At 32.7% G+C, this 26,696-nt stretch overlaps 1 protein-coding gene across 6 annotated transcripts in view; it reads left to right on the top strand.

The window, feature by feature from the left end:
- The first annotated feature begins 5,542 nt into the window (after positions 1–5,542).
- The window catches only part of LOC142344685 (uncharacterized), a 34,866-nt gene continuing 13,712 nt past the window's right edge, over positions 5,543–26,696 (top strand). For 2 of the 6 annotated variants that reach the window (XM_075396556.1, XM_075396526.1), the window contains exon 1: positions 12,485–12,671. The gene's annotated coding sequence lies outside the window, so the exon portion shown is untranslated. Of the gene's footprint in view, positions 5,633–12,484; positions 12,672–12,805; positions 12,942–26,696 lie in introns of those variants that run through there. The other 4 variants (XM_075396565.1, XM_075396535.1, XM_075396544.1 and 1 more) reach the window with 3 other exon arrangements.

Below are 26,696 nucleotides of genomic sequence, written 5' to 3'. Positions count from 1 at the left end.
CGAAAACCTTTATCCAAAAACGCCAAGTTCTTTTCGTGGGCCCACCGTTTTTCAGTATCAAAGCCAAACATGCCGCGTGGAATGGTAAAAGCAAATCTAAGCACATAGTCGAGACCGTAATCGAAGTACGCCAAGTTCTATTCTTGGGCCCAGTGTTTTTCAGTATATAGGCCAAAACCCTAATCAAAGAACGCCAAGTTCTTTTCTTGGGCCCACCTTTTTTCATTATATAGACTAAACTGGCCGCAAGAAAGGGTATAAACAAATTTAAGCGCAAAGTCGAAAAGGGTTATCAAAGTACGCCAAGTTATTTCTTTCAGCCCAGAGTTTTTCAGTATATAGGCCAAACAGGTTGCATGGAAGGATATAAACAGGTTTTATTACATATAAACTGTTTTGATATAAACAGTTTTTCAGTTTATAGGCCAAACAAGTTGCATGGAAGGATATAAGCAGGGTTTTATTAGTCGAAAACCCTAATCAAAGTACTCAAAGCTCTTTTCTTGGGGCCAGTATTTTTCAATATACAGGCCAAACAGGCCGCATGGAGGGGTATAAACAAAACTAAGCGCATAGTCGAAGAAAACCGTAACCGAAGTATGCCAAGTTTTGTCTTGGGCCCAACGATTTACAGTATAGAAGGCAAACAGGCCGCATGGAGATGTTAAACAAGTTTAAAGGCATAGCTGAAAACCCTAATCAAAGTACGCCCAGTTCCTTTCTTGGGGCCGGTGTTTTTCAATATACAAGCCAAACAGGCCGCATGGAGTGGTATAAAAAAAATTAACGCATAGAGGAAGAAAACCCTAATCAAAACACGCCAAGTTTTTTTCTAGAGTCTAGCGTTTTTCAGTATACAGGTCAAACAGGCAAAACAGGTAAAACAGGCGAAACCCTAATCAAAGTACGCGAGTCTTGTTTTTTGGACCCAGCGTTGTCCAGTATACAGGCCATACAGGCCGCATGGAGGAGTATAAACAAATTTAAGGCGTAGTCGAAAACCGTAATCAACCAAAGTACGTCAAGTTTTTTTGCTTGCACCCGCATTTTTCACTATGCAGGCCAAACAGGCCGCATGAAGGCGTACAAACAATTTTAAGTGCGTAGACGAAAACCGTAATCAAAGTACGCCAAGTTCTTTTCTTGGGCCCAGAGTTTTTCATTATACAGTCGAAACAGGCCGCATGAAGGCGTATAAAGAAATTTAAGTGCGTAGTCGAAAACCGTAATGAAAGTACGCCAAGATCATTTTGTGGGCCCAGCGTTTTTCAGTTTATAGGCCAATCAGTGCGCCTGGAGGGGTGTAAAAAAATTTAAGGGAATAGTCAAAAACCGTAATCAAAGTACACCAAGTTCTCTTGTTGGACCCAGCATTTTTCAGTACATAGGCCATATCTTACCTGACAAAGAATTCTAAATAAGTTGGTTTCATGAGTCGTAGTTAATCGAGATTATTTGTTTTGAGGACAAAAATTGGCCAAAGAATATTTATTCCGGAAAGGAAAAATGCGAGTTTATTTCATTTTATAGGGCTTTGTGCCGTGGAGTAGAATCAATTTAGCCGATCATCTGATGTCATAAAAATAACCTTTTAATAGTAAATATGATTTTCTTTTTTTGAATACTCTCAACACCTTCCTATGTAATGAATTCATAACGAAAGGAAATTAGAATTCTTTTTTTCCAGGTGACTTTCTCAAGCTCATGCACAACAGACCTCAAAATTTAAAAAAAAACAATTTGGCGATTAAAGATAAAAAAGCAGCAAAAGCATTCCTGGCATTCCTGGCTACCATTCTTCGATCAAGCGGAGGACCAACATTGATATTTAGCGCTGCAATTGAGAGCATCATTTTTTTCAGCTAAAAAGGTTATTGAAGACAACTTTTTTTGCAGGTAACGTTGAATAACGGCGCTCCTTTCTGAAAAGGAGATGATCGCAACTACGAGGGAAGCGGAGCAGCTACATAGCGACCAATTCTTTGATAATCAATCTTGTTGATGCAACACTACAAAAGGTTCAGGCATTGCTTTTTCCTTGTTTTGTTTTTTTATTAGTTTTCATTGATAGATCTATTGTCTTCTGAACCATGATGGAATCATTGTTTGCTCAATGGTTTGATAGTTAAAAGGCTGGAAGAGGTACAATTACCAACTAAGTGCATGGAACAAGTTTTTTGGATTTAAAAAAATTGGTCTTGCAAGATTTTGTTTTTTTAACACAAGAATATGCAAATTTAAGTGATGTTTGGTTTTACAAAAACGATTCGATTTCCTACGTAAAAATGTTTGCAATATAAAAATTCCTCATACTAGGGTAGCTTGATTTCATATTTAAACGTAGCTGGGTATAAATACGCCGAAAAGTGAAATTCAAATATCTGCCAAAATATTATTTTGATCAAAGATCCTGCAGAAAATTTTTTGCTACAAAAAAACTGCAAAAACTTTTTGCAATATAAACCTCCTTCTTTTGCACAATCTTGTTAACTCACAGTTGAAAAAGCTACAGTATCTTCCAAATAAAGTGTAAATAATTATATTACAAGGTTTTCACAAAAAAATCAATATTTATAATCTCAAGCGTAAAGCCTTGAACTTTTATCTAAGATCTTGTTAAAAAAATTTATGTAAGATGTTTTATTTTATCTTGCTTTTGATGAATTTTTTCCAAGAGTACTTTCAAAAAGACAACCATACCACGTCAGCACGAAACACATTTGTACTGCAAGAATTTTGATGTAGAAAATTAGTTTTCATATACTCAAGCTTTAAAACAGATTCTTGCAGAACCAGACTGAACTAAAAGAAACCGCAGCAAGCGAAGTAGAGCAGAGCAAGTTTTGATATTTTTCCACCAAAAAGGAAGAGTTTGTTCACGCTTACCAAAAAAAAATCGAGTTCAAAGCTTTCGTTTATAACAACCGTTTCTCTGCATGAACCTTCTTGCAATATAATTAACCTTTGTACTAGCGTAGTTTGATTTAACTTTCGGACGTATGCCTGGCATAAACATGCCTTAAAGGAATTTACATGTTCTTACAAAAGAAGTATTCGTATTTATAATTTAAGATATCAGAGTCTTTTTTAAAAATTATTATACCATAAGAAGGTCTGCAAGTTGGATAGTGCGAGTTAGCGATAGAGCAAAATTTTTCTAAAAATTAAACAAGCTGGGCTTTTCAATGGACGGTTTGAGCGATTTTTTATTAAACTTTTCGTGAAAAATTCAAAACGACAGTTATGCATGTATATCACAAATGGATTTGCAAGATTACAGGAAAGCATTTACAAGATAACGAACAAATCATCTGCAACTATCCTTTTTAGCTTTTTTATCTTAAGATGGCGCGATTCTAAATTATTCGGTTAAGAATCACTCAAAAATAAACTTAATTTAATTAATTTTTACCTACAGTGAAAGCATTGCAAGCCAATGTTTAATTAATAGAAAACCAGTCATTATCTCTATGATTTGGACAGTTTGATATCAGAATCAATTTTATTGCGACTTCGTTTTAAGAAAAAACTTTATTCAATTGTCTAAGCTAAAGCGGCGGACAAGAGGAATTTTGATGGCCGCACTCTAATTTTTATTCTAAAAACTAATGCAGTCAAATAGCAAACAAACATATAGCAACTCTCGTAAAAGCATCGAGGGATAAATTATAGTGAGCTTTCGATGAAAATTTGTCAACAACAAAACTTGAACACAAAATCTCGAAAACTCTTGATTTTTTTTTTACAAAGTCCCAGCTCCTAGCTACCGGTGAACAGACAACAGACAGAGTATATGGTATTCAGTACCAAGAGAAGGTTGACAAGTTAATTTTAAAACTAATGCCGACAATGAAAAAACACCAGAATCAAGTAGTGTGAAGAATCTAGGCGTAGTTAATGACGGCAAACCAAAAATTGATGGAGAATTGAAAAATACACTTCACAGAATGGTTTGTGGAATAAAGGTTTTGCGTAATTAAGTTTTTCAATAAGTAAATGTTTTCCGAAAAAAAGCATATAACACAATTTAATTGCATTAAGTCACGTATATTATTCGGCTTTAGTTTTCTTGGGGTCGCAAAAAACAAAAATAGCAACTTTGGAAGATCGAATGCACTGCGGAAAAAAGTCCTGTTATATTAGGAGAAAGTACAATTGGTTCGCAGATCTCAAATTTTGTTTAAAGTTTTGACCAGTTTCTTTTCACTTAAAGTATCCTTGTCCAAAATCGTTTTTTTTTTCACTTACACAGCAACGATCTTCCAGCATATAGAAAGGACTTTTTCTCTAAAATGAGAATAAAGCCACATGAAAAGTCAAGAAAAAGTCAAAATTAAAACGACACCGAGAGCGTACTTGAAAAAATAATTGAAAGAACGTTTTTGGAAAGATTTTTGAAGGAACCAAAACAAATGATATGTAGGATGTCAATGAGAGCATTCAATTTTAGTTTTTGTTTGAATTGTATATCTTTACGCTCTACATAAAAAGATTTGCAAAAATTTGCTGTTTTCTACTAAAGCAAGGTCCAGTTCTTTAAATGACTAATTTAATGGCTTTTTTGAATCCACATAACGATATATTCTTAGTGCATTGCCTCTTTATTATCATTTGCATTTTATTCTTTTGTGTATTAGAGGAATTAACAATGTTTTTCTTTTTTTAACTCGCATTTTTTAACGTAAAAGAGGATGAGTTAGCAAAATTCCACTTAAGGTTCTTTTTCTCTCTTGAGCTTTCATTTGATGCGTTTGCTTTTGAAGTTCGTCAAGAAAAATTCTATACTAAATTTTGTTTCATATTGCCATCTGCCTTTTTTCGCAGTTTATATTCAACGTAATTCCCATGTTCCATCAAAATAAGCGATAAAATAGAACAAAATCAAGTTTTCATTGACGAAATATGATACTAATGAAGCATTAAAAGGTGTGAACAGCTTTGAGATATTTCACTGATGAGCGAAATCGGACGCAAAATGATCAGGTGTGTTCATTTAGGCCAATTACGAAATAGAATTAGTTGATGACGTAATAACGGTGTGGTCTGTGCGGCGACATTTAATGAAAAAGAAGGAAGCTTTACTATCCGTTCATTCATGAATTAAACTCTTATCAGCACGCTTATATAAAATGGTCATCTTTTGAAGTGAACACTATAATTTGTTCAGCCACTGTTATTGAAGAAACGCTGATCAAAAGAAACAAAGCAAAGATTTCAAACCTAAGGAATCGTCATTTATTTATGAAAGCAGTTCGTGCCTCAGCAATGAGATAATGTAGCTTTTTAAAAATCTCGAGATATACTCTTTAGGGAAAAACGGCGCGAGAAAATTATGTCAAGGGTCCGCCTTTTCCGCAATTGCAGGCAGGCACCAAATGTAATTCAATTAAAGTAGGTTTGATTCTGTTTTGATACTGCCGCATAGTCTTTCAACTGTTTAGCTCTTCTTTTTTAGCTCTTCGTTTTGGAAGTAAAAAAAGAAATCTGATACTTTTCACAGCATATATTGACACAACAAAAGCGAAAACATTTGCGTTTCAATTGATGTTTTACTTTCAAAGGTATGTTTTGAACCTATATAAAACTGGAAACGCTTCAGACTTCTAATTTGCACAGTGTATCCTGTATTGAGGTTAGTATCCTTTTAAGATATTTAAATTTTTTGGTAAAAAGTCGTTGACATAATTTGTTTTCACGTTTTAAAATATTTGATTTTAACATCAAATGAAATAACTCGCGGGAAACTTTAGAGAAAACGTATTTCAGTTTTTTTTGCTTTGTCAAAAGATAATATTTGGACTAACAAGGAGGTTTGCGCGCCTGTGCTTCCACACGGCTATTTCTGACCTTCGAGTAACAAGAATTACTAAAAAATAATTTGCGCTATCCTGAACAATTTTCGAAACGAAAATATTATAGTATTTTCAGCTCTCTAAGAACAGCCAGCCCGTACCGAACTCCAAGTGTAAATCAGTTGTGGGCCATTGTAAATGCAAGAATCCCATGCAATGTATTTTGCTCGCTTTCTTGCTTGAAATTTGCTTCATTCATGTGTATATTAACGGCGCAAAAGAGAACCTTTTAACATTCATGGTGGCGCAGAAAGGAGAACGAACGTGTGGGAAGAGGGAGGTCGTGGAGTCACTCTACGTACGGAAGTCAAAAAAATGAAATGAATCGGTCTATGATTCAGTAATGATGATGAATTGCATTTGAACAGGCTCAGTACTGGGACGCACTCGGAGTTAGGTACGGGAGGTAACTCATGATACTAATAAAACTACTGAAGCGTAACCCTTAATTTATGATTTTTCGAGGAGAAAATTGTTAAAGTAGATAAAACGGAAGAAGAATAAATGTACTATAGTGCACAATTAATACGATTGTTTTTTTTTCTAAAATGTTTTCAATTAATTTATCAAGATCAATTTTTGCCAGATTAATTTATCGCGAGCCTAAATGTTTCTCTTTTTAGATTATATTCAACCAGGGAATTTCCACAATTATCCTATTTCGCCAATTATCGAAAAGTTGTTTGATATAAGCAAAACGATTATTTCACATTCGAAAAAAAGAATAATTTTCTGAAAATTCTATCGTGAAGAAAATGTGTCAATCAGGTTGATTCTTTTAAAACTTACCAATCATTTTATGGAGTGTAATTTGTACAAGAAGATACAAGAAAAATTGCTATCCAGGTGGTAGCCAAATCAGAGAAAATTTCAATCTTGACACAATTGTGTTTTTTGTTCCGACCCCACTTGTGGGGGAAGGAACTATATACTCAAATGGGTTTTTTTTTGTTCAGTGAATTTTGGCCGATCGATATATTCGTCGTAGAGAAATGTGAGTGGTATCATTAAAAAGCTGGTCCAGCGTAGAATTCAAAAGTAAAAAGATTTTTTTGAATTTCGTTTTTTTCGAGGAGTTATCGAGGATTGAAGTTTTGTGTGAACAATGGGATCTTTAGCATGATTGTTCACTTTTAGTACAATTTTCTTCAAACTAAGATCTTTTTTACGAAAACATTAATTCAAATTTCTATAAAAAGAATAAATTTTGAGTTCGTAAAAGTTGAATGCAAGGCGATAGAAAGACTAGTTCTGGTCTCATAGGGAAGTTCACTATCAAAAAAAATCGAACTCTAATTGAGAGCCCTTTTTTTAATAAAACTTTTCTCTTTTTTGCTTTTTTAAGTCACCTAGAGACAAGTCACATTTTATATCGACGTTCTATTAATGACAAAACTCCTTCATAGTCGAATGAAGCGCAATGAACAAAAACCGTCGTTTTCAAGGAATTGCTCATGTTTTTTTTTGGCTTCGATTCTGAGTTTTCGTAATTTTGAATGAAATTTTGAATTTCTTTTTGAAGTTTTACTATTTTTTTTGGAGTCCTATGGTAGGGATTCATTGACTAACAGTGCAATATGTTCCATAATGAGCATTAAGTGAACATGTCTATTTCATTGAGGGGGCGGCTAATGGCTGTTAAGACTTAAAAAATAATTTTTCGAATTTTTTTTTGAATATTAAAGAATCATAATCTTATTATAGTGAATTGTAAGTCAGTCCAGGGGTGAGAGCACCCTCTTCCTTCCTACTGCAACCAAAATTAAACTGGTTAGCGGTTTTATCTTCTATCTATTGGTTATATGACTTCAATGACAAAAAATTTCAATTTTTTAAATTTTTTTTTGGATTTTTACGTATTATTGGTTACTTTTGAAATCTTATCACATTATCCAAATATTGACAGTTCCCATTAGCTTAAAAACGATGTTCTGTGGATGACCAATAAAAATTTTAAACAAAAATTTATGGTTTAAATGGCTTCGACACGTTCTTCTTGCACTTTTCTACTGATTTTTTGGTTTTCTCCTGTTTTTTTTTGTTGTTTTAATAGTCATTATACTTACTGTGATCTCATAATGAATACCTATGCATGACAAACATAAATGTACTGCCACCGGGGCATCTTTGAGCGTTTTTATTGACTTCCGTTGAAAGCTATTGAATTTAATGTCTGTTAAAATAAAAATCATTTTTCGAAAATTTTATTTGAACAATAACAATTCCTAAATTTTTCTTGAACTGTTAGTGAGTTTCAGTATTGACTGGACCCACTTGCTTTTTACTGCGACTAAAAATATTCTGTTTAGCTGTTTTATCTTCTAGCTATTGGTTATATGACTTCAATGACAAAGATTTCAATTTTTTTAAATTTTTTTTTTGGATTTTTTGAATTATTGGTCACTTTTGAACTCTTTATCACATTATCCAAAGATTATTGTAATCCAATTGGCTTAGAGAGGACGTTCAGTGGATCACAGAGGAAGTTTTCAGAGAATAGCTAATGGTTTAATTGTCTTCGACACTTTCTTCTCGCATTTTTCTAATGAATTTTAGTTTTTGCTGTTTTTGTTATTGTTTTCTGTCATAAGACTTATTGTGATGTCTTTTTAACTATCTATGCATGACAGACATCATTTTCCTCCCTATGGGTTATATCTGAGCATCGTCATTGAGCTCCGATGAAAGATTGAGTTTACTGGCTGTTAAGGGTTTAAAAATAATTTTTCGAAACTTTTTTGAAATTCAACCATTCCTAATTTTTTTTCGTGAATACTCTTGGTCATTGTTGGTTCTAACAGAATCCATTTCCTTTCTACTATAGCCAAAATTAATCTGGTTAGCGGTTTTATCTTCTACCTATTAGTTTTAAAACATCAATGCCACGAGAATTCATATTTTTTTTGGGTACTTTATTTTGTTTTTCGATCCTTTTGAAATCTTATCACATCATCTTACTGCTGAGAGTCCCTATTGGTTTAGGGAAGAAGTTCAACGGATCAAAAATAAAGTTTTCAGGGAAGAGCTTATGATTTGAGTTGCTTCGACATTTTCTTCAGGCACTTTTCTACTGAATTTGTGGTTTTTGCCTCTCTCTGTTGTTGTTTTCATAGTCATTAACTTGTTGTAAGGTCTTATTGATGAAATACGATTGGCAAAAAAACTTATTGTCCCCTCGAGGCATCATTTATTGTATATACTGGCTTCCGTTGAAGGCTAATGAATTTAATGGCGTTGATAATACGTGTTTTCCCGCAATTTTCGTGCGTCTAATGTATTTGTTTATATTTGTTGATTTTTTGAAATTATATTGATAAAAAAGGTTTTCCCATTGCTCCTGAAAAATTAATTTAAAATTGAAGAGTGTTTAGTGAAAAGTTCATTTTTTTAATGCCTTCGACCCTTTTGTTGCTCAATTTTTTTTCCTGAATTCGCTGTTTTTGTTCTTTAGGTAGCCGTAAATTGCTCACAGATCTCATAGGCTTGTAATTGAGGACTGAATGAATGATGTTGCTCGAAACATTTAGTATATAGCGAATAGGTTCCTTTCGTCAAATTTAACTTCTATTCATCAATCAGATGTCCCATCGAATTTCGTGTATTTCAAGAAATAACATATATATTGATATTATGTGCCACTGTTGTTTCGTTTTTCTGAACGTTTATTGAATGGCCATTTTTTGCGTTTCTTTTTCTCTTCCTTCAGAACAATCGCGTAATAACAGATCCCAATGGTTTTTAAATGTGGCCCAAGTAAACTTATTTAATCTTTCAGTATAAATCCTTCAACTGAAATAGCAGAAATAACAACTGAATTAAAAATACATATTCAGATGATAGGTATTGATTTTAATGGTAGCAAAGGTTTGTGTTTTCGCAAATCGTTTGTAATTTTTTGAGTTTCTCTTTAGTTTGTTTCTATGGCATAGTCTGACCACAGACGGGTGCTTTTGGTTTTGTAATGACTTTTTAGTAATTTATCAAGGATTTTTTTATTAAAAACCAATGTTTTTTAAGATTTTTGAATTTTCTTGGTGCAAAAAATGTTGATTAATTTTTAAGTTTCGCCTCACTGTTCGTTTTTTTTGTCGGCTTGTTACCTAGTCTCGTTAAGAAAACTTTTCATCTGCTGTATAGTTAGTAAAAGGTAAACTTGTGTAGTTAAGGTTTTATCTGACTGCATTTTGACGTTGTTACCAGGTGCTTTTAAATTTAGATATTCATTTTTTGCCGCCAAAATTTTGTTGGTGCTATTTTTTTTCTAGTCTCTTCAATGTCAGGTCACGTTGGTGCTGTAATGAAGCATGGCATTAGTAATTCAATTAGTAGATAGAATGTGTAACGATTGTTTTAAACTCAAACATCTATTTTTGTTATCTCTTGATTTGGTTGACATTTTAGTCAAAAATGTAGATGAGCTCGGGTCGGAACATCATGTGCGAACGCACATTAACGAGCCGCCTTGTTTTATAAGAGCTTATGCACTTTTAAATACGATCTTGGAGTGACAGACATTTTTGTCCTACAATTTTTTCGGTATAGAAGAACTAAATTTTGATTATAGACCAAATAACAAAATGAAATTTTATTTTTGAAGTAAGGAAAGCTTAATATAAATATTTGTTCAGAAGTTTTCAATGCAATCACTAAAAGAGGACGGCAACTGTGTTTGTCTTCTAAAATTTTGGTCGAAAATTTGTAGTTTTAAATCAATTTTTTAAATCAAAAAATTATAGATATAGTTTTTTTGAATTCCTTTGTTATTTATTGGACGATAGCAGTATTTCGAACATTTTGTTATTCCGTGAGAATCGAATTCCTGAAATTGAAATAAGTAGCCAAGGTTATATAAAAATGTTGCAAAAACAAAATGTTTAGCTGTTTTTGGAAACTTTTAGGACATAATTTCATTTTGCCTTAAAACTGACATATTATGACGTTTTTGTAGTCAACAATGGCATCAGTTTCAATTAGTCAAAATCTTGAGTTCAAGTTTATATCCGAGATTCGATTTTGATTCTTCATCTGAGATCCAATATAAGAAATAAGAAACAAATTTTCTCAAATATTATTATTAAGTGGCAATGTGGGTTTTGTCCTCTCAATCGGCAATGAGTAATGCCGGGGTTTTTATGTAATCATTCAATCTTTGGGCTATCTTTCATTTATGTCTGATTGTCCGATTAACACGTTTCTAACAGCTATTGTAGAACGCAATGCAGCTTCGATTAAATTTCATCATGCCGAATGTACTTTTGGCCAAGCATTGTAGATCGTTAGAAGGCTTCAAAAAAAGAAAGGCTCAATTTTGGCTATTAATGACAGTTACTATAGCTATTATAGATTTTGACTGCAAATTTGCGTGGATGGCAAAGCTAATGATAATTAAACGGCCAAATTTTTTGACCAAAACAAAATCATTCGGGGAAAACTGTTAGAAGGATAACGAGAATAACCTATTCTATATCGTGCCTACGAAAAACGTGACATAGTTCGCTCAAGAAGCAGAAATGAAACATTTAGGAACAGAATTTTTTGTTGGTGGGGAGGGGGGGGGGTCCAAGCAGGTGCAAATACTGAAAATAGACCAGTACTGGATTGGATCCGGTATTTTTTATTTCCAGGCCTAGTGTGCTAACTATTACGTCAACTGGCATTTACAAACCGTTCTCACTTTCTTTCTTGAGAAATAAAGTGATAACGGGTTGTAAAAGATGCGGAAGTACAGAGGTAAATGCCAGTCGACGTAATAGTTAGCACACTAGGCCTGGAAATAAAAAATACCGGATCCAATCCAGTACTGGTCTATTTTCAGTATTTGCGCCTGCTTGGACCCCCCCCACAAAAATTCTGTTCATTCATTCAAAAAAAATGGATAACAGCTGATATTTATAACTTTAATTATTTTGATTGAAAAACTCGCAGAATTAGAGGAAAACGATTGATGTTCCATATAATCTCTCCCGCCCTTAGTGGATTTAGCTAATACCAACTTCATTGGAACTTTTCGCCATGATCAGACTCTCAGGAGCCGTCTAGTTACCTTTTAGTACAAACTATTTGCATCTCAAGTTTGGAAAATTGATTTAGCTTTGTAACAGAAAATATTTTTCAAAAAATTATAGTATGCCTTGTGCAAGAGTCATTCATTGTCCAAAATTTTGGAACGATGGCATCGAAAACTGAATAACTCATCTCATAGTGGTAGCTGTCAATCAAAACGGTCGTTTTGTTTCCATAACAGTACTTTCCTGAAGGAAAAAAATGTTTCTAATTTTGTATTTTATTTATAGCATCTTATTTTTTCATCAAACGTGTGTCGCTTTTTGAGCCAATTTATTGACGAGGGGAGTAAAATTTCGTTCGCAAGAATTCAATAAATTGAGTGAGTTCTGCGCTAATCAGAAAACACACCCAAAAATTGGCCTCAAATAAGCGTTACGATTTTATTACTGAACTCTTTTCCGATTTGCTGTTTATCTTCAGTTTAGTGGTAAGCTTAAATAATGACAGTTTATAAAAATTGAACTTTCCAAAAGCCTGCTTAAGAATTAGCAAAAAAATTTGATACTCTACCCGGTTTTTATAATTGCAATATAATCTTGCGATATTAGCGAGGGAGCAATAAATATCTGAATATAGCCTTATTCTTAAGCAACATAACAATCGCTTTCAAATTATTCCTAAATTTGCATATACACATGCCCTAAAATTTGTGCCTTCCAAATTTGGGAAGAAAAAGTGAGGAAACCTTTATCCAGAATATAAGAATAGCACAGAGCTATTAGACTGATTGCAGGAACTGCAGTGCTTTATTTGGTGAGTATTTTTGAAGTTTAATTGAATTACCCCCCTTTTCACAACTCTAATAGAAGACAAGTAAGTCGATGCTTCATCGCCCTGAGCGAGTAAGTCGCTCATTTCCATTTAAGGTCCTCTTACTCCAGCCAGCGACTAAATTTTTGTCCCCAGTGCAATGCTGGTTGGTCTGATTTTGCTTAATTTTAAACCCTAGGCGTCCTTCACCTCATCAGGAGAAGGGTAAAGAATGTTAAAGTTTTGCTGACTTGCACGATATCACTAGAACAGGTAAGTACAGTTTAATTGTGAATTCTCAAAATGGGATACAGCGTCCGACTACCGTTTCAAACTTCAATAAATCCCTTAAATCCACGAAATAAATCCGCGAAATAAATCCCGTAAAATAAATCCACGATTGAGATTTTTTCAGCTGTATTTTTTATGGCAAACTTTTCTCAAATTAAAATTGATGGGCATACGTTTATTTAGGCAGGCTTGTCGTTGCATTTATTCAACATAACGATCATGATCAGATAATTTTAAAATAAAAAATGGTTTTTAGAATTTAATTGTGGCCAGTTTGTTTAAAAGTCCAGTCCGATATGAGGAAAAATACTTTTTATTGCTAATGCGATGGCATTTTAATAGACATTACAGGTAACACCATGGACCGCTACATTCAAGAAGTGTCTGATATTTTTTTGTTCATGCCAGAGTTTCTCGTATAAAATTCTAATATATGGTTTGTAAAATTCCACGCAAAATTGGGAAACAAATTCTCCCATCACGGGAATTGTCGGTCTGCGTTTTTAAACAATGAACCAACCAATTGCGCTACTCTATCTTGAGTACTTTGTTTCTGATAATCACAAACTTACAAAATAGCTTTATTTTGTTGTTATTTGTTTTAATTAAAAAAATTGAAGGTTCCCCCCAATTTGAATAAAATTCAGGCTTGAAAAGCCTCATTACGGACTCTGATATTTCTCTTAAGAACATACTTACCTTGGATTTCTTACGGACGCTATTCAGAAAACACATGTGCTGGTCAATTTGGTTTAAAAAGTTAGAATTATCGAAATTTCACTCTGACATTTTATTGCTATTTTATCTAACAGTTGAAACGCCTAATTTATTAGTTTAATTTGCAACTCAACACGGTAAATAAATAGAGCATATTATCTTCTTCACTATTTTCACAAGAGGATCCCAATATTGAAACAGTTTCCTAATAAATGGGTTAAAGTTGAAATATAAGAAGAATTGTAGTTTTTGTTCCGACCCCCACTTTAGTGGGGAGGAAGGAACTGTATACTCAACTGGGTTTTTTTTTTGTTCAGTCAATTTTGGCCGATCGATATATTCATCGTAGAGAATTGTGAGTGGTATCATTGAAAAGCCCGTCCAGCGTAGAATACGGAATTAAAAAGATTTTTTTCGATATTCGATTTTTACAGGGAGTTATCGAGATTTAAAGTTTTGTGAACATTCGACTGTTTTTGTTCACATTTTCAGTAATTTTTGCTAAAATTTGGCACAATTTCGCTAGTATAATTCAAAATAAGTTGAAATTTTCAACGGCAGAGTGTTTTGTTACCATTAGAGATAGAAGAGCGTTGCTGAATTGTTTGATCGAAGTTTATTTGGCTAAAATTTTTGATAAAATTTACAAAATTTACTTCAGAGAACCAAAGGGTTTTTATGGCTTTGAGGAACAGTTTTAGTAAAATTTAACTGAAATCTTCTCTTTTGCCTTCAATTGTTATTCTTTTGGCAGTCTGATTTCTAAATTTAACCACTCAAAGTTCTAAATTTCTTCCTCAAGAAGTGCAAGTGAACCTTTTTTATTCATTCAGTTGATACTTAATGTCTCTTATGTTATTGAATGTATTTGTTTTAAGGAAATTTCTGTGATTTTTTGAAATTGTCAATTTTTATAATTTTTTAGTCAACATTTTGCTTATTCTCAGTAAAAACAGGTCAATCTTTCCTCCGTATAGAATACAAACTAAATTTGTTGCCGACGGTTTTAACAGAAGGTTTTCTTGCTTTTGGTACTACGAGTTTTCATACAAAATTTTCTGATTTTTGTGCATAATTTCCCATTTTTGCTGTGGTTTTTGTTTCTTTTGTAAATTGAAACATTATTTAACAATCTAACAGCAAAAAGTTTTACAGTATTTGAAACTGATCAGATTTTTTGTTTCCATAACATATGGTTTGAAGGGCTGCGACACCGTTCTCTTGCAGAAATTGGTAGTGGTTTTATTTTTGACCTTTATTTGTTGTTAATTTTTATTGTCATATGCCAAATATTGTGTAATTAAAAGTCTCAGTGGCCACGTCTAGATAAACAAATGAACTTAATAATTGATATCGGTAAATAGCTATTGGTTGTTTTGACTTTCGAATTAAATTTCTAAGAAAAGAGTAATGGTACTCTTTAACTTATCCCTTTCTGTTCTGGTTTGATTTTTTGTATTATACAAGGTTGTATCAATTTTGTAAATTAGCCTCATTATTTAGAGCCCTTTTCAAGAATTTGTTGAATCAAACAATATTTTTTCTGTTGTTTAAACGTTTCAAATGATGTCTTTAGCTCTTATACAATTTGTTTCAGAAGAATTTTGTTTAGAAGAAGTTTAGATCCTTTACAGTTTTTTGGTTCTTTTCGTTGTCATTTTGTGATAGTCATTTTACAAAAAGACGATATGATGGTCAAAGGAGACGCAAATGAAAATGTCATATTCTCGCGGTTAATATATTATAAATATAATAGCTTCAAAACTTTGGTTTCGTAAAGTTGTTTGTGAAACTTATTAGTTCAGCTTGTTTTAAATGTTATTTCATAGTGTTATGATTTATTCTCATCAATAACAGTCGCAATTAATTTTCCGAGCTGTTGCTAGACAAACTATCTACTTTTAGTCGAAAGAATTGTTGGCTATGAATTTTGAAAATATTTGTTTTTAATAAAAAAAAATAGATTTTTAAGATCTGCAAATTTTATTTCTGTTAAATTGTAGCTAAGCATCTCTATGTACAATTCATATTATTTATCTATATAAATACAATTTACTCTTCATAACTTTTTTTTTTCTAAAATTGTCTTTCTTCTTCGAACAACCAGTTTTTATAAAAACAATATTCGTGATTTTTGTTTTCGTTTCACAGTATCACAATAATGGGCGTCATTTGATTTACAAATGTTGTTACCTTCAAACAATCCAAACAAAGATTTTTATTGTTTTTAGTGATCACCTTAATATTTAATTGATTGGGGGGCATCGTTTTCGTGCATAATTTTTCGTGCAAATTTTTAGTTTTTGCCTGTAATTGTCGTTCTTTTTGTAGTCGTATGACAGATCCTGGATTGTGAAAGGCCTCAGTCGCTCTCTATTGAGGTATAGAAGACTCTCGTAATGATTTCTTTTGATGCGTAATGTTTCGATTTAGTTCGAACTTAATTCTTTTAAAAAAAAGCAATGTTTTAATAAATTTTGCCCCTTTTGCTCATTTCTAGTCGACTTGTTGCCAAGTCGCATTGCGGAAAAGTCCCATATTTTTCTCCAAAAAATATGTCGGTTAATCTTCTGAGTGTAAATTTTATCTGATGCCATTTTAATTTGGTTATTAGTGGTTTTCAAAAAATGGACAAGGAGTTTCGGTCGTAATTAATATTTGTAACATTTTTTTTGCCGTCTTTTCTGGTAGTCATATTATGGTAGCCACAGGTCTCATAGGTAGAATGTTTTTTTTAGTAGTTTGTTGAACGATATGTTGATTTGTAATTTTTTTAAATCTCTTCTTCATTTGGTAGACATTTAAGTGTAAAATATAGATGAGCGGGTTCGGAACTCACTGTGCAAACGCACATTACCGAGCCTCCTTGTTAAAAAACAGTTTCTTCCCTGCTTTGAATTTACTGGAGAGAAATTGGATGGTAGCGACAATGAAACAACACGATATCGTTGTTCACACAGACGCAGAGTTAAGATCTTAACATAGATTCTTTCTAAAGCTCTCATAATGTTTGTTTGCATTCGAGAAATCAAGTGATCTCTTTTTCTATTACAAAGAAAGATCTTAGCTCGAAGCTAAAAAAACCGCTGGTTTTGTTCTACTCCAATTAAGGAAGTAACTTTTTTTAATCTATCTCTTCTTCTTGATTTGCAATTAATAAAAATTTATTCTACTTTTGTTTGTCAATAATAGTGAAGGCAATCAACTTGCTTCTAATTATTTTTTGGTTTTCTTAAAGTACTCTGTGAAACGCTTGGTTTTCTGTTTTTGAGAACAGTTGGAACCAATAAAACGGGAATCTCACGTTAAACAACCAAAATCAAACCTTTTACAACCAAAATCTCTTCATGATTGAAAGAATTTTTTTAACTGTGGTATCAACATGGTTATAAAACCAAAACCGTAAAACATTTCCATATTTTGTGGCATGTAATTTTTACGTATTGGTCATATTGAACTTTGAAGATATGGAAAAGATTTTGCGCCTTGGACTTGAAAATAGTCTCTAACGGCGGAGAAAGAAATTCAGGTTTCTTCTGATTTTTTTTACTGCTGGCATCACTTGCTTACGCCCATTATATTATCGAATAAACAACCAGCCTTCACTTATTAATCTCTGATTAAGCTTGTTTTTTTAAAGAAAACACTTGATTCCTTTTTTGTGCTCTTTTTTTCAATTAGATTCTCAAATATGAAAGAGAACTTGTGCCAAGCTCGAAGAACAAAATTAGTATATTTTAGTATATTTCTTGGACTCTTATTTGAAAGGTGTCGGTGAAGCGTCTAAGAAAAAGAAAAAATGATGAAAATGTCAATATGGAAAATAAACAATTTGTTAAATTTTAAGCAATCAAAATTTCAGCAGTTCACAGCAGCTATAGCCTCACAATTGTTCGCAAACAAGAAAAATAAAGATTTTCAAACCTTTTTGTCAAATTTTCCAAAATTTGTTAAAGTGGGAAGACACAAATGAGAACATGTCTTTGAAGTCACGTATTGGTGATAAAAATAGTTTATATTGGGTGTGCAGAAAGTAATAGAAACTGAATATTTTTAAAGCAAAAATCAGAATATTTCATTTTGCATAATGCTACAGAAATGCTAAAAGTTTGGATTTCAAAGAGATTTTGAACTTCATCGCTATGCGAACAAAAAACAGTTTATTTTGATTATTGTTAGCGACAGCATATGCAATTCAAAGATATCTACTCCCATGGAATTTTCATTGAAAACACATAACAGAAACTTTTGGTTTATAAATGCTTTGGCAATCTGTCATAGCAAGGACTAGTGGCCACGGGTCTTTGTCATCAGATATTAGAAAGACAGCGCGGGTAAATTTTGGGTTTTGTAATTCAATTTTTTTTACTAATTTGTTTCATTCAAGACTAGAACTAACCATTAATAAGAAAATACCAAAAATGGTAGATAATTTTAGAGGTAACAAGAGCTTCACCTTGTCTAGAAAAAGAGCTTCAGACAACTTCAATCAAGAAGCATTTGAACAACTGATTTAGTTATGAATTGTTCAAAAAAATTGCAGCTATAACATTTGCGCTGTTTGTCTTTTCGGTACTTCCAACTGTTTGTCTGATAGATTTTTTACAAGACCACTCGACTCTTTGTCTCTAAAAACGTGATAAACAGATAAAATTTGCGTGCATGCATTTTGTCGTGGAGCAGTTGTCTGAGAACTTTACTTGTTTCTAACATTTAAAATCCAATAATTCTACCCAATTTACTCCCCTCTCCTCTTTTTGTACATTCTCAAACTCTTTCCACCTCTAACCGAGCTTGCTCGACCCCTCATTAGAAACCCCCCCTCCGCCCCCTCTGCTCATCCCCCTTCGCAATTTCAGCTTCCCCTCAATTGAGTCCCGGGTCCCCTAATGCACCTCTCTTTCCATTATTTTCTCACTCATTAATCCAGCTAGCAACCGAACATTTGCAGGTCAATCGAGACTAAATGTTAGACTAAGTTAGTCTCAATCGTAAAGTTGTATTTTAAAAAAAAATCCTCAAAGTAATACCCGAGATCAATAAAACAAGTTCACAACTAGAGTGGAGGGATTATAACAACAAATGTAATGAAACATATATTCTAGACTTTTGGTTGCTCTTATTTGGTTGCGACTTCTTGTCAGATGTTTTCGGGAAAGAGTAACTCTCAGGTTTTTGGCGGTAAAGTAATCATCGACAAAGTTTATGCTTTTCTTGAGTTCACAAGGTCATTGGGAACATGCTCCAAGAAGAAGGGCAGGGGTTGAAGATCAATAGTTTTTCGTGGATCTAATAAATGTTCTAACCAAAATCGTTGGGGAAAACGTTTTTAATTTTTTTTCTTTGAGTGAAAGAAGCAATTTTGCCAATTTTATGTTTCCTCATTACAAAATGCAAAAATCGAAATCCTAATTTTCAAGCCTGTTTTATAAAAAACTGGGGGTGGGGTCAACGAAAGGATTTTCTTTGATCTGCTAATCATATTTATCAAAACGTCAAGAAAATGATTTTTTGTAGATTTTTTAAAGTCAGAGATGCAAATTTGCTTAACTCGGGTTGTTTCTTTACTAAATTGGAAAAACCGATAAAAAAGCTTCAAAGCTTGTTTTGATACAAAATAAGGAGGTTCAATTAACAGGTTCTCTAGGATATACTAATTGTTTGTATCAAAACGTCAAGAAAACGTTTTTTGAATTTTTAAATTCAAAGATGCAATTTTGCTAAATTCTAGTTGCCTCTTTGTTAAAATGCAAAATCCATAAACTAACTTTAAAACTTGTATTATAGCAAACTGAGGGGGCTCAATCAATAGGTTTTATTGGATCTACTAATTGTTTATATCAAAACGTCAAGAAAACGTTTTTTGAAATTTTAAAGTCCAAGATGCAATTTTGCCAAATTCCAGTTGCCTCTTTGTTACAACGCAAAATCCTTAAATTATTTTGTATTTAGCATACTGAGGAGACTAATCAATATGTTTTTTTTTGGATTTATTAAATAGTTTTTATTAAAACGTCTGAAAAACGTTTTTTGATTTTTGTCTCTCAAGAAAGCATTTTTGCGTTTTTTTTCGCTTTTCGAACAAAAATTTTACATAAACAACTCTACTAAAAAAATCCAATTAACATCCAGTTGAAGTGTTCTATTCAGCTAGTAATTTTTTGTCATGTAGATTTTTTGTGACAAATCCAAAAAAAATATTTTTAAGTTTTTCCGATGCAAAAAAACTCTATATCGGTTTTTCGTGCAATTTGTTTGTTTTTCTTTTGCTAAGTACGGGATGTAGTTTCTCACGGCAATTTTTTTCATAAATCATCCACAAAAGCTCGTTGGGGGACAATTTTCATGTTTTTTGAGATTTTTTGTTGCAAAAAAAACTTCAAGTTTTTTTTGGATGCGTCTAACCGGGGAAGGGACCTCTGAGGTGACGTCTGGAACCTCGGTCGATCATCTCCTGGTGACGTCTGCAAACACAAAAAGTCAAGCCTTCTTGATCGGGTGACGTCTGGAACCCTTGAAAAAAAAATCTCCTCGTCTTTGTTGACGTCTGAGACCAAAGAAAAAATCTGCTGTTTCCTCTTCTCGACCGTCGAGTCCTGAATCGTTCCTTCCCACCGTCCACTTGTTTCGTCTTCACAGCCACCACATGGCCCTCTTGAGGAGAGAGCTGTTCTGGAATGTCACCCTGGAATGCTGCGATTACACTGGCCAGTTCCTGTTGCTTCCGTACTAAGTTCTAGCGGGGGGGGGGGTAATGTCACCCTCTTTGTTTAAAAAAATTCCGTTTCAGAAGGTGGACTATGTTTTTTAATCACGGAGGTAGGTTTCCATTTTATGTAATGAAACATATATTCTAGACTTTTGGTTGCTCTTATTTGGTTGCGACTTCTTGTCAGATGTTTTCGGGAAAGAGTAACTCTCAGGTTTTTGGTGGCAAAGTAATCATCGACAAAGTTTATGCTTTTCTTGAGTTCACAAGGTCATTGGGAACAACAAACAACAATATTTACTTTTTCTGATAATCTTTTTTCATACTGTTCGTTATCTCCTCTTGATTTTCTAAACCCAGAAAACCATTATTGCTAGCTAAGATTACGTTTACGTTTTATGATATATAATGCAACAGAATAGATCCAGCATAACGCAGACAACATATTATAAGTATACGTAGTCTCAATCTATTCTATATAGATTTAAACGATTGATTTTGAAACAAGAAATTTTGTAAAGTGTTTTTATTAGATGAAGAAGAATCAATCATTCAATTATTTCTTAGTTGCGTTGCGAACTGAGAATTCTGAATTGAGAAAAACTAAGTAAATGGTAGAAACAGACATTAATATGAAATAATATAAGTTTTACCAATGAAAGATAGTTGAAGAGTGTAATTTTGGGGATCCTAAAAAATTTGGGGAAGATTCAAATTTTTATGAGAGATCCTCAATTTGTATGTTGATATTTCCGTTGATCAGTTTGAAATACCCAACGGAGCAGTAGCATTATTTGCATAGCTGATTGAACTTAATTTTTTTAATGAAACGCAGAAGTCTGTTAAACTTATGCAACTAATTTTTCGCTTGGAATGAATTTCATTGCGCGTATAACAGAGCTCAACCGCAACGAATTTGCAAGAAAACAAATTGCTTCCCAAGATCTTGCAAGATATAATCATCGTATTGGACGATAGCGGTCCCAAACCAAAGTCCAAGTCTATTTCAACACTGATCAACTGTATATGCAAGTCCTAGTCATTAATGATTCATAGACTTTACACCGTATCGTCTTTGGGCAATTCTGATTTTAAAATTGCAAGAATTGCGTCCGATGGGTTAGATCGTTTTTGTTAATTTGAAAGAAGTGAGCTTTGTTTAAATAGGTGACGAAATTCTTCGGCACAGTTGAAGAAAGTTTAATCATCATAGGATAGTCTCCTTTCGACTTCATGAGTGGGGTAAATTTGGAAAATAATTTAATTCAAATGAATGTGTACTGTCTGTTAATTTTTCATACTCTCTGGTATAAATATACTTGTACATGTTCTTGCCAAATGTCGTTCTTATTTAGTTCAAGTGCTTCGCATTTGAACAAGTTCCTCAAATTATTAGGTTTTCTGGAGAGTTGATTGAATTTCTCTTATGGTTGGGGGGTTTCTGTGAAAAGTGTGGAAAATCAATTTGTACTAAATCTCAAGTGACCAAATTTTGACTTTGTTTGAGAAGTTATTTCAGCTCTTTGTTCTCAGGAGACGAATTGTTCTCAGCTTCATCAGATTCAAAATGCTAACATTTTTCATCTTTATTTTCAAAATTAAAGCTCGTTTAAAAAATACTCTCACTAATTAAGAACACTATTTACTATTCAAAGTAATTTTGTAGTGAAGTATATTCCTTTATTTAGATCTACAATTCATTTTATTGTTTGGGACGTTTAGATATTTCAATTCAGAGAGGCAATTTTTATTCATAGTGGTGAAGTTTTCGCTTTTTTTTCTATCGATTAGAATACAAGGTGAGTTTCGTTCTGATTGACAGAAAGCTATTGAGTTCGAAATTAATCTTTCCATTCGTCTACAAGGGATGTTTGCAGTCTTAAATGATGTAATTGCTTTTTCCTCTCAATAATTTTGCAAAATCATTTAAAAGCATTTAAATGCGGTTTCTAAGCGGGTCAATGGGCGAAAATACAAGTCTAGTTAAAAACAGTTCATTAGCATTTACAATGAAATCAAATGAATGAAGTCAAGTCTTTTGTTTGTCAAATATGTTAGTCGAATGTCAATATTTATTTCTGACATTCGAAAAGAATCATACTTCTGGTCACATTGAGAATTCGCCTGCAGCTTCTGTTCTTTTTCAACATGCAAGAAGGCAGTTGCCATCGCCAACTTAACCTAATACCGGATATTTTCCCCTTGTGTCTCTTCAGTATGTTAGAACCCCCCCCCCCCTCAGTCACAGAGCACGTGCCACTACATAGTAAATGATAATGTGAAAATATGCCTCGTGCGCCTGGGGGTTGCAAATAATATGCAACCACTAAGCTGGTGGTGGGGGGAGGGGGCACAAATGGAAATATTTCCTAAAAAGCTTAATGACTGAAATTATTTGAACACAGAAGACCAATTATGTTCATTTTGATGAACAAAAGAAAATGTTAAAACAATATTTGTTTATACGGAGAAAAAAAACGGTATGGGGTTCTTAATATTTTGATGGTAACTGTAGATTATTCGAAGAAAATTCAAACCTTAATCTTACAGATAATAAGTACTCATTTTCATTCGAGAATACAGAGTAACCAAAACTGAGACTCATGAGTCAGAACAGGAGGAATTTCTTATCAGAGGTCAGTTCGCTCTGAAAGGTCTGATCATAGTCTGTTTATAGTCTGGCAATGGTCTGACTTTGAGTCTGATCATAAGCGCACTATAGTCTGGAACATAGTCTGGGTACAGTCTGATCAGAACTCATCTTGGTCTGGAAAGTCTGATCAGAGGTCATATTGTCTGGAAAGTCTGATCAGATGTCATTTCAGTCTGGTTAGGCTGATCATAGCTCATTTTGGGTCAGGACCTCAACCTGGGTACTGAAAGCGTTGTGAAGAATGTGACTGCCGATCAGGTTCAAAAAAATTTTAAACACAGCTGTTTTAGAGAGAAACGAACAACGACAGCGTACATGGTCTATCTTTGTCAGATTGAAATATGTGTGTGTACACAATAGAGCAAAAACAGTAGGAATGATACATGGGTGTAAATATTTAAGTTCAGAAAAAAACAGAAGATAATTTTCTCTAGTTTTGGGGAAAATTTTTAATGTTATCTCTTATCCCTAAATCATTCTATATCAATAATTCTCAAAAAATAAAATATTTTGATTAAATTTTTTTTGTAAATTAACTGGCAATTATTCCAAAATTCTAAGTTTCTCTTGACTTTGACTAGTTTTTCTATTTTAACTAGTTACTGATCTTTTTCAAAGTAAATGAAAATAGGCATTATTTCATTTTTCTCAGAAATATCTGGTAATACTTACCAGAGATAAATTTTACTGTAGCTGCTCCTAAGCATTGTTTCCAGTTGTTCTTTATCAAAGAAAAAAATAGGACATTTGAAAATTTGGGTTATTTGAGACGCCTTGCTGATCTTTATTTTTTTCAAAATTATGTTAAGAAGACCATTTTTTACTTTTCGTTCACAGCTGTACAGTCTTACAGCTTTCCACTTAACTTGATCTGAAAGATTAAACACAATTTTTCTCGTAATCTTTAGAGCAATTTTTATAGTTGATAAAATTAGGCATACAAACTGAGAAACATATATTTTCCTTGTTAATTGTTCCCACTTCAAGCACAATGAAAGTAAGTATTTGAGAGAAAAAAAATCTGTTTCTGCGTTTTGGTCAATAGTTCGCTTTTGCTGTGCACACTTAAAAAAAAGAAAAAAAATAGTGGTCTTTGTGTTTATTCATGCCATATTTTCTGCAGTGATTGGCGAAAATTTATTGTCACTTAAATAGAACCCTATACAGAATCCATTTCAAAAATAATGTTTTTTAACATAACTTTGTTTAATCTTCTGATTCTTTTTTCTCAAAGATCAGTTAATTCAAAAATTATTTCAACTTAAACTTGGTTTTAGACTCCAAATAAATGAAATCTATAATTAAAATTACGTCACCCGGCCTACTGTTTGGTTTCAAAATATAACTAATTCTGAATTTGTTCGTTTTGACTATCAAAAAATTAACGCAATAAATTTGGGTTCCTACAATAATGTTACGTTATCATAGGTGAACAATCTATGTAATAGTTTCGTACGCTGTATCGAATGTATATAAAACAAAGAAAGGTAATAATTGCAATCTAGAAATTTTCAATTTCAAAGAAGCTTGAATAAAATTTCTATTTCGGTTTTAATATGCTACTGGAAGCAAAAAAGATTATGAGTTACTCAAGACTATTTCTCTCCTGGTTCAGTATTTCCTTAGCTGATACTTATTTAGATATTTATTTTTTTATAGAAAGTGCATTTTTGAATCAGCGTTACGCAGGTTGAGATGATATAGAGCTAAAAACCGCAAAAATGTATCTTGAATTTATGCATTTTTGAATCAGCGTTACGCAGGTTGAGATGATATAGAGCTAAAAACCGCAAAAATGTATCTTTGAATAATCTTGAATTTAATGCTGTGAAAGTACATCATAGGTAGAACTTGCATATTGCCTAAGAAAAATACCGATAATAGTCAGTTTTTACATTCTTCAAACGTCTTCAAACATTTTTCTCTTAATTTATGTAAGAAATGGTGTGAATTGTGGTCGTTTGTATATGTTGAGATCTTCTACAACACTCATTGCATTATTTTTTTGTTACATAAATTAAAATCATCATTATTCTTCATGCCTGCTGACTGGCGAAAGCCGGCATAACCTTAACACAAGTGTATTAATGATAAGCTCTAGCGTGATTTTAAAATATCCTCAACATTTCAGAGCGCATCGTCGAACATAAGAGTCTCAGAAAAAAGTTTATTCCCTGCAACGGTGCTCTAAGATAGTCCATTTCTGACAGGACTAGAATTTGGTACAAAAATAAATGTTAACTGTTTTTTTTTTACAAATCTCAATGTCACTAAAGTTCAAACTATTTAAAGCTACGAGACATTTTGAACAAATACTGCAGACATCGTCATAATAATAGACTTTGCACAAGTTTATCTTCTCAATATTGCTTATCCTATACTCCAATCTGATAGGGTGATAGTTATCCCTTCACGATAAGTTGTGCCAGTTTTGAATTTGCATTTAATTAAATCTCCAAAAAATTTTATACTGCCGAAAATTGGTATCTCGCGCTACTTCTGTGTTCTGAAAATTGAAGGTTGGCTATTTAATTGTTAAACAGTTATAACAAATTCTTTGTTTAATCACAAATTTTCTCGCATAATTTTGCCTGATTGATCTTGTTTCGTTCGATAATTTGTATTTCATTTTGATTTCTTCATCATATCCCAGGTCGATATATCAGCGCATAGTTTTAGTGCATTTTATCAGATGTTCTGAATGCTCTAAAGTTATCTGAGAAACTTTTAGAAGGCGCTGAATTTTTAAACTTTCAGTCCACCTTCAGCGGATCTCTCTGCATAATTTTTGGCGTCTTCCAGCGTATTTCTTATATAACTTTCAGCACTTTTTTCTTTGTATTTTTTACAAGGTTTCAGCGCATCCGTCGCAAATTTTCAGCGCTTCTCACGGAATTTTGTGCACAAAATTCAGCGCCTTTATAAGCTCAGATAGTTTATCTGTTTCTCATATTTTTAATAGCGTTTCATGTAAAATTGAATTCAACCCTAAGGCGAGCAGCTTAGTGGTTCTTCGATTTCGCAACAGATGATGAGCATTGTTGGTGACTACGTTATAGGAATTAATGAAATTTTGATCGACTCATGATTAAGGTCAAAAGTCGAGCATCAAATTTGGATCGAGCTAATGCCTAGCATTAATCTTGGGTCAAGCTAAATTACAGAAGCAAAACTTAGGGTCGACCTAAACTCCAGCAGTAAAAAATTGGGTCGAGGTAAAGTCATGATGACGATAAAAATTGAGCAAAATTCTTTTCATGCCACTTTTGACTCGAGCATGGTCGTTTCATAAGTTGAGCCATAAACCTGGGAGAAAGTACAGCTCTCAATTAAAACTTTCATTTCCACAAAAGTATAAGGACAGATCTTAAAAATCCGAAGATTTTTTTTTTAAAAAAACCCGATTCAGAAAATACTCACAAAAGAAAAATAACGAAATATACATATATAATATAATATAATATAATATAATACAATATAATATAATATAATATAATATAATATAATATAATATAATATAATATAATATAATATAATATAATATAATATAATATAATATAATATAATACAATATAATACAATATAATATAATATAATATAATATAATATAACATAATATAATATAATATAATATAATAAAATATAATATAATATAACA

This window comes from Convolutriloba macropyga, chromosome 1 (assembly GCF_964194025.1).
Source record: "Convolutriloba macropyga chromosome 1, txConMacr16.3, whole genome shotgun sequence".
In the NCBI taxonomy this organism is placed as follows: domain Eukaryota; kingdom Metazoa; phylum Xenacoelomorpha; order Acoela; family Convolutidae; genus Convolutriloba; species Convolutriloba macropyga.
Note: the sequence above shows the minus strand (reverse complement) of the source record. Positions and strands in the feature narration are given on the sequence as shown.